This window comes from Nannobrachium achirus (assembly GCF_963921795.1).
Source record: "Nannobrachium achirus genome assembly, chromosome: 22".
In the NCBI taxonomy this organism is placed as follows: domain Eukaryota; kingdom Metazoa; phylum Chordata; class Actinopteri; order Myctophiformes; family Myctophidae; genus Nannobrachium; species Nannobrachium achirus.
In genome coordinates this window covers 11953672-11962429 of record NC_137829.1, presented here as the reverse complement: position 1 = coordinate 11962429, position 8758 = coordinate 11953672, and positions in this window count along the sequence as shown.

The window sequence follows — 8758 nt, the reverse complement described above, 5'->3', positions numbered from 1 at the left end:
AGTTCTTTTAAAACACAGATCTTTTCCATGACAACGTCTTTGTGGCAGCTACAGACATTCACATCTTGCCAATATGTATTGCTAAGGAGGAATTCACTGAGGTAAAGTTGTTGCTAATGCATGGTGTTATTGATCAGCAGAGTGCTATCAATGCTGTGGCAGCATGCAGCCTCTCTCTGGGTCGTCCTCAGACGAGTAATGCCTCAGTCACAATCCATGTATGCAAGAGGATTTATGTCAGTGATCAATATACCATACAGTGAATATCATCATTCTAAATGAGTGGCGATACTGATAGTTACAGTCCCAAACCAACAGAATGAGAACCTTCTCCACAGTAGGCCTATGTGTTATTCTCAAATACAAAATACAGTGCCTTCATGACACTTTACATTGTTACCATTACTAAGGAGCAGTTACCTGTGTGTCACTGAAAGAATAAATTAATTCATAAATTAAATAAATATGGATATATAAATCCATAACCAAAATAAGACATTATCAATAAATTCCTGTATTTGAAGAGAGTCAGACAAAGAGACAAACAGTGAGCATACCATCCTAGTGGCAGCTTTGCTAAATTCTGTCTTCCAAAGATGGAAGTTAACATACAGTATAAGGAAGACAGATTATGACAGTTAGATTGTGGGACTCATTGATTCATTCCCATTATCATAACAAGAAGACAGAGACACGTAGGGTTGTTGGTAATTTTCCACAAGCCAGAACTTACAGTACAACCAAAACATGGTCTCCTATACTGTAAGTTCAGACAGTAGTTCACATAATATAACCCTTATGGTCATATGAGCCTCATACATAAATCATACATTTATGTATCATAAATCATATCTAACAATCAATATGAATTGATAAAAGGATGATATTAATCACAACAAAATACCTATCAGTCACTACATGGTCACTCTAGAGTCTAGACCATGTATTGCCTAAACTTCACCATAGTAATATAGTAGTTACAAACGTACCTACATTAACTACTTAGGGGTGGCCATAGTTGAGTGGGTGGGCGGCCATAGCTGAGTGGTTAGTGAGCCCGCTTGGGGAGCCAGAGCCCCTAGTTGTCCCAGGTGTAATTCAAGGCTAGCAATGTGTCAATGTGTGTCCCTGAGCAAGACTCTTAACCCCTAATTGCTCCCTGAGCGCCGCACAATGGCTGCTCACTGCTCCTATAGTGATTATTTATAGGATGGGTACATGCAGGGACAAATTTAACATATGTGCAAATATACTGTGACAAAAAACACCCCAAGGAGTGGGGAGCAATGTTCAATATGCCTACACTTAACCTTTACTTTCTAGGATGGTTGCATCTAATGGCAACCAATACTGTAGCGCTGTGATCCACAAAAGATGGAACATTAGCTATAGTTATATCGGTCCCATCCTCTTTTACAGTACACTTTAAGACATAATAAGACATAATAAGACAGAATGAAGCCATAATAAGAAAGAATGTGTTGGTAATTAGAGCTAATATATTTTATTAGACAGAAACAGCGGCAGTTACCAGCGCAAAGACAGAATAGCAGAAAGAGCGAATACATTATCTGGCACCGGCATCGCTGGTAACTGCCGCGGCAGCCACCACCGCACGGACGGGCAGTTTACCGCTACGGGACCTGCCGGTCCTACTGGCGGGACTGCTGGTCCTATCGCCGGCGATGCAGTGCGACCAAGCCCCCAGAACGGCTTGTAAATATTGAAGCAGCCGCCCTACTGGCCAAAGCTGGAATTTCAGGCGGGGTGAAACATACATGCACAAGCATAAGAGCGCGGCGCTGGGGTCTACAATAGGGTTCAATGGACGTCGACGTCGTTCGTGACGTCATTCGTGACGTTTGGCTCCACTGCGTAGTGGAGCCATTCCCCAGAATGCACCTGGATTAGCTACATGCTAGCACGTAGCCGTTGCTTCAAAACGCCACTGAGCACTTGCATTGAAATGATAGTGGGGGCGGGGCTTGTCCGCTCTCTATTTTATATATACTCTATGAGTGCGACTGCTGGTCGAACTGCCAGTCGTGCGGCAGTGTCTGCCGCTGCAGTTCCGCGGCAGGTGACGGTGCCAGAGAATGTATTCGCTCTTTCTACTATTCTGTCTTTGTTTCTGTCTAATAAAATATATTAGCTCTAATTACCAACACATTATTTCTTATTATGGCTTTATTCTGTCTTATTATGTCTTATTATGTCTTAAAGTGTACTGTAAAGGACCGACCATTCCATATAATTATGAGCCACACAGAGTGACCGAGCATGCTCACACAAATTCATGCATGTCCACACACACACGCACGCACGCACGCACGCACGCACGCACGCACGCACGCACGCACGCACACACACACACACACACACACACACACACACACACACACACACACAATGATGGAAGAGGTGCAATCAGCCGAAGGCTTTTTATCTAAACATTTTACTGGAAGAGATTACACGTAAAGGATATATACTTTTTGTGATTATATTATTATTCCATCACAATACTAAGAATGATATGATGTATTTTAATTAATGTTCATTATTAATTCATTCAAATGTCATATTGACAATATTGTTCGAAAAAATAATTACCGCAATAGAGAATGTTTCACACTCAGTCAGAAAAAAACTGGTTTTGCAACAAATTTTACCCGTCATGGATTATGCTGACGTAGTATGTCAGACTGCACCAAAAACCAATCTTTTACCACTGAATACAATATTCAACCGCCTATGTAGATTTGCACTTGACTGCCCATATAGGACACATCACTGTACCATGTATGAAAACCTTAATTTGACATCTCCCACAATTAGACGACAGCAACACTGGTTTCAATTCATTTTTAAATGTATTCATTTTAATTACCCACAATATCTCAAACATTATATGGACCCCTTCACATCTTCTCATGAACTGAGACATTGTTCACAAATTCATTTCAAAGTTCCACCTAAAGTTCCCACCTCAGTTGGCAAAAAATCTTTTAGTTTTAAAGTCCTTCCGACTGGAACAATCTACCTGCTCATATCCGGTCAATATAATCTTTTAATTTATTCAAAACATCGCTGTCCTCTCATTTTACTACTTGCTCATGCTTTCGTTAACAGTATAATAGATCTCTGACACAATGATTCACATTATGTGCTCTGTGTTTTTTGTTCGTCTTATGTTTGTTGTTCTTTTATTTTGTTGACTTTATTTTTTCCTATTTTTTGTTGTAGTGTTATGTTCTGTTTGCTATGTATGTACCTATATGTACTTGGTATGTATTCTGTAATGTGCGGAGCTCCTTGAAAACAAGATGGTTCATCTCAAGGGGTTATTCCTAATAAAGAAATTTCAATATATTAATTCCCGTTAATAAATATGTGGTAATAATACCTTTACAAATCCCAGTCTCAGAACAGTCGGAGCAAAGTATATGTTAAGACAGACCCTCTGATTGCTCGGGTGGAATCCCTCTCAAAAAGTGGGTCATTTTGTTTGCTGATTGCTTCTGAATGACCTGCATCTATCGGTCCTGCATTGCTTTGTTGTGTCCCTGTATTCAGTATAAGTACCCTTTCAGATGAAATATCAAGATGAATATTTTATAAATGTTTGCATTTCTATAGCGCCATTATCCAAAGCGCTTTACAATCACCCCCACTGATGCTATAGGATTACTATTTGTGAGCCATGCAAGGCTCAACCCGACATGACACTTTGACAAAAAGCCAGGATGAGATGAGGATCAAACCAGGAACTGTCTCCATGATGGCTTGCTTTACCTCTTGAGCAGGATGTGTAAACACTGTGGTGTAGCTCCCCCCTGTCCCTAGAGTCATGTTTCATGTGGGAATGAATGATCCCATGCCTGGGTGTTTACAGTACCTTTTACCGGTGTGTAGTAATGCGTGAAATTGTGCGATTTTCCCCCCCATGGCTCCTAATGTACAGCCTAATGGACTGCACTGCTGTGGGCGATGGGGTCACTTACAGTGTACTGTATAGACCAAGTTACAATAACAGCCAAAAAAGAACACTGTGCCTGTAGTTTCATCTGCTGACCTTGCTGCTGGGGTGTTGTTCAAATAGGGTGTGGGCATTTAAGCACAGAAGCACACAATTATACTCTCATACAAGGCACTAACTAGCTACTGTAGGTGAATATTGGTTTGGTCAAGTGTTTCACATTGAGCTTTCTTAGATATCTTGTGCGTTTTGGAAGCATTGAATAGGTGAATATCACACAGCAGCACTCCTTTATTGAAATAAGTCTCTACAAGCTCCCAACGCATCGCACCGTGAGTAATATATTATTACAAGTCCAGCGGTGTCCCCCCTTACTCATATTGGTATTTTGCACACACACACGCATGTTTGAATGCTTTTATTTAATTAATTTATTGTACGCCTTAACCTTTTCCTCTTAAGGTGTGTGTGTGTGTGTGTGTGTGTGTGTGTGTGTGTGTGTGTGTGTGTGTGTGTGTGTGTGTGTGTGTGTGTGTGTGTGCGTGCGTGCGTGCGTGCGTGCGTGCGTGTGTGTGTAGGGCATCTGGTTGTGCTAGGCCGGTAGTTTCCCTTCCCTCATTTTGGCTACAGTCTATACCATCCTGTTGTACTCCCTGTCCCTTTCTCATTGCACATTTATGAGTGAGTATAGATTCTATTTTTTATATGGTTTTAAACTTTGCTATAAAGTAACATTATAATCTTGGGGGGAAATCCTTGTCACATGTATTTGTATTAACAATCTGTGGAGCTTTCAGTTGAGTTGAGTAATTAAAGGGTATGTGCAAGTTAAAACTTCTAAACCAAACCGGATGGCCCGGCAACATTCTGGCGTAGTCGCTAAGACGTGGAGCATGACGTGACGTCCTTGTGTAAGGGGCATAAGGGACGTGAAGGATGTGAGGGACAGCGTGAGCAGAGTGAAGTGTGAAGCATGAGGACGCGCTCCAGAAAAACAAGGGGATAGCTGTAGTTTCACGTCCAAAAACCCGGCCGCAATAGCTCTGCCAATCGGGCACAGCTCTATAGTGAGTTGTGTGTCCTTTTTGCAAGAAGGAGAGTGTGTAAGATCCCAGCTTGGTGTGAATCACTACACTTGGCCAGGATACTGTGGTGTGACTTGTCACAAGTTGCCAGGCAGTCAGACAGACAGACAGACAGACAGACAGACAGACAGACAGACAGACAGACAGACAGACAGACAGACAGACAGACAGACAGACAGAGACAGACAGACAGACAGACAGACAGACAGACAGACAGACAGACAGACAGACAGACAGACAGACAGACAGACAGACATCCCAGAGGCATCAGGCAGGCAGGCAGGCAGGTAGGCAGATTGACAGATTGGCAGGGGCTGACACAACCAGTAGAATAGAAATCATCTAAACCACTTCAGTTTACACAGTCTCCCAGAGCCAGGCTTGACAGAACGTTAGACACTCAAGTATTTATGTTCCTGTCTTGGTCTGTTGAAGTAACTTGGCAACTAAGTTAAAGGGGAGAACCACCCATTTTCAATGTTGAACTGATGTCATCACGGTGTACTTTGCAATAAAAAAACCCTAATCAATCCTCCAGTTTTAGGCAACACAGAAGGGGGAGAGAGACCTTTTTCTTAATTCCACATAACAACTCAAAGGTATATTACTGTAATGACATAGTTCAATATTGAAAATGGTTGCATTTAAGGGAACTGACATATTTTGTTTGTGTCATGGGGGTTGGTTGAAAGCTGGTTATCACAGGCGGCAAAGTGATCCTGGCAGCCTTGATAGCTCTGTTTTGAAATAACCCCAGCGCACTTATGCAATTAGCTCCATTCTTTATCTATGCCAGCCGAAGGTTGGTCAAGTGACTGTTGTTTTCACAGCTGTTTTTCTGTCTGGGTTTCCCGGCTAATCTTGCAAAACACTGGACCAATCGGTGTCAAACCTTTGTGCAGTGCAGGTAGAACGCTGCATGTGCCGATGAGATATTGCTTGCAATGCTTCCTATTTCACAATGTAAATGTTTAAAAACGGCACATTAAATCTAGTGTTACCTAATGTAAAGATACATTCATCATATAAGGTTGTATTTTCTTTAAGACAGATGTATTATGCCTTTTATTAAGTGAGTTGTAATTCCAGTGTGAGGTCTTGGTGATTCAAGCCAGCAGCCATGCCTGGCAGGAGAGCTGACAGACTAAGGACAAACACAGACACAGGACAGTTCCAAAATGGAACGCTCCCACATAAACAGAACAGATGTTCTGCATTGTGTGTGTGTGTGTGTGTGTGTGTGTGTGTGTGTGTGTGTGTGTGTGTGTGTGTGTGTGTGTGTGTGTGTGTGTGTGTGTGTGTGTGTGTGTGTGTGTGTGTGTCTGTGTGGCGTGCGTGTGTGCGTACAGAGAGAGGAGACAGGTACAAGTTCAAGCAAACATTTACACACCAGGGCAGGATGAAAGGTGAGCTGTCCAACAAGGAAGATGGTCACAAAATGTGGCTTTCCATCTTAGAGAGAGAGAGAGAGAGAGAGAGAGAGAGAGAGAGAGAGAGAGAGAGAGAGAGTGGTCAAGGGAGGCAACTCAGGCAAGGCGGCAGCAGGAAGAGTGGAGGAAAGACATGGATGGATATAGCCCTTCCATCTCTGCAGCCTCACCTAAATTCCACATTATGGATGACATGATGGGGAAATGGAGGGTGTGCTATGATGGAAATACAGAGAGGTGCACGTTTTGATGCTCTGTATTGATCATGGGGGTAAATGGTAAACGGTGCATTTACAGTATATAGTGCTTTTATCCAAAGCACTTTACATAGATGTGCATTACATTCACCCATTCACACTCATACATGCAGAGGCAGAGGAAACCATGCAAGGCACCAGCCTGCACAACGGGCGCAATTAGGGGTTCAGAGTTTTGCTCAAGGACACTTCAACACTAACTCTGGGGGAGCCGGCCCGGCCAGTCTATACCGGTCAGACAGCACACAACATTTGATATGCAACACAATTTTATTCAATTATGTACAGTAGAAGGGGTACCTCCTTCATCTCTCTCTGAAAAAAGTATAATAATAATAACTAGAAGCAGTACTGAGATTAGGTGGTAACAAACTGCGAGGACGCACAGATGCACGGACGCACGCACGGACGGACGGACGGACGCACGGATGGACGAAAACATACTCTCCCCCATGCCTTCGGCTGGTGGAGACAATAATATTGGTCCTCAGTCCTTGGGGTGTTTTTTGTCACAATGTAATGTGTCATCTGTATTTACCCTATTTATCCTATAACCACTAGGAGCAGTGAGCAGCCATTGTGCGGCGATTGTGGAGCAATTAGGGCTTAAGAGTCTGGTCAGGGACACACATTAACACATTGCTGGCTTGGCCTGGAATCATAGGATAACCAGGGGCTCTGGCTCACCAGGCGGCCTCACTAACCACTCAGCTACAGCATAGCCAACCCTATAGAAGACCCTATAGACCCTTGTAGATCTGCTATTTTCAGATCGAAACCAAGCATAAAATGACTTGTCTTTTAGTTCTAATGGATCTCTTTTCCACTAGACCCTCCCTCCCTGACGTTTTAGTCTAGTTTTTATTTGTTGACGAAATTGACAATATATTTAGTCTATGTTGTAGGCCTATGTTGTAGGCCTATGGATATTACTGCATGTCAGTCTATATGGATGGTATGGCAGAAATAGAGAATTAACATCCCTTATCCCTTAACACAAGTAGAATTAGACTAGTGGTCAGTTGGCCACATTAATTAAACTGGCTGATTTTATTGGCATGTTTTGACCGGTGATTAAATCCTAAGGTCAGTTAAAGGCGCGATTATACAGATCTATAGGCAAAGTCCCAAGAGTCCCAAAGACCAGTCCCTCCTGTAATTAAACCATATATAAGTTTCTGTTCAGCGGTTAAAAGATGCAATGCCATGTGGGAGAGAGCGAGAGAGAGAGAGAGAGAGATAGAGAGAAATTATGTACATGGATAAACTGTATTTTTATTCCTACAGTAACTGTCTTCTCCCCATGAGCAGTACCGGTACCAGCGGGAAGCGTGAGTCATTTATGTGGACAGATGTGACATTTCATTTTTGCTATTTTTCAGGAATGACTGTCACGCTTACAGGGGTGACGGAGCTGGATCGTCTGAGCTTGCACCAACCAGCGAGACAGGCAGTTGACATTTTGGTGGTGTCACATATAGTGACACCATGGTGACAAGTCGTGGGGTACATTGCATTGGAGATCATTCCTTCCATTAGCAGGGAGGTAATTTGATGGAGAGGATGTTTATTGGGATAATCAATTAATGGTCTTTGGACAGTTACCGAGGGTGAGATTATGAATATGATGATTAAAGTTTGGACACACAGCTCCATCAAGGGTCCCCAGCTGGGGTCTGTTAATTGCTGTTGTTATTCATTCCTATAGACAAGGCAAACTGTCAATTATCGATTGGGCAATTTTCATTGAAAGCAAGAACTGGCAATAATATGCTTTTTAAATTAACACTCTTGAGGTGAATTACATATTTTTGACCCATTAGTAAAACATATACATTTTGCATTTGATTTATGTGCATTTTAGTACAGTAATGATTTTGACCAGTACACCATCAATATCCCCAATTAGTCCAGTAAAAATAAAGCTGAGGTTGGAAAAAATTGTGTTATTTAGTTTTTCAACTGATTCTGACAGGAAATTAGGTCTACTAGCCAGGATAAAAAATCTAC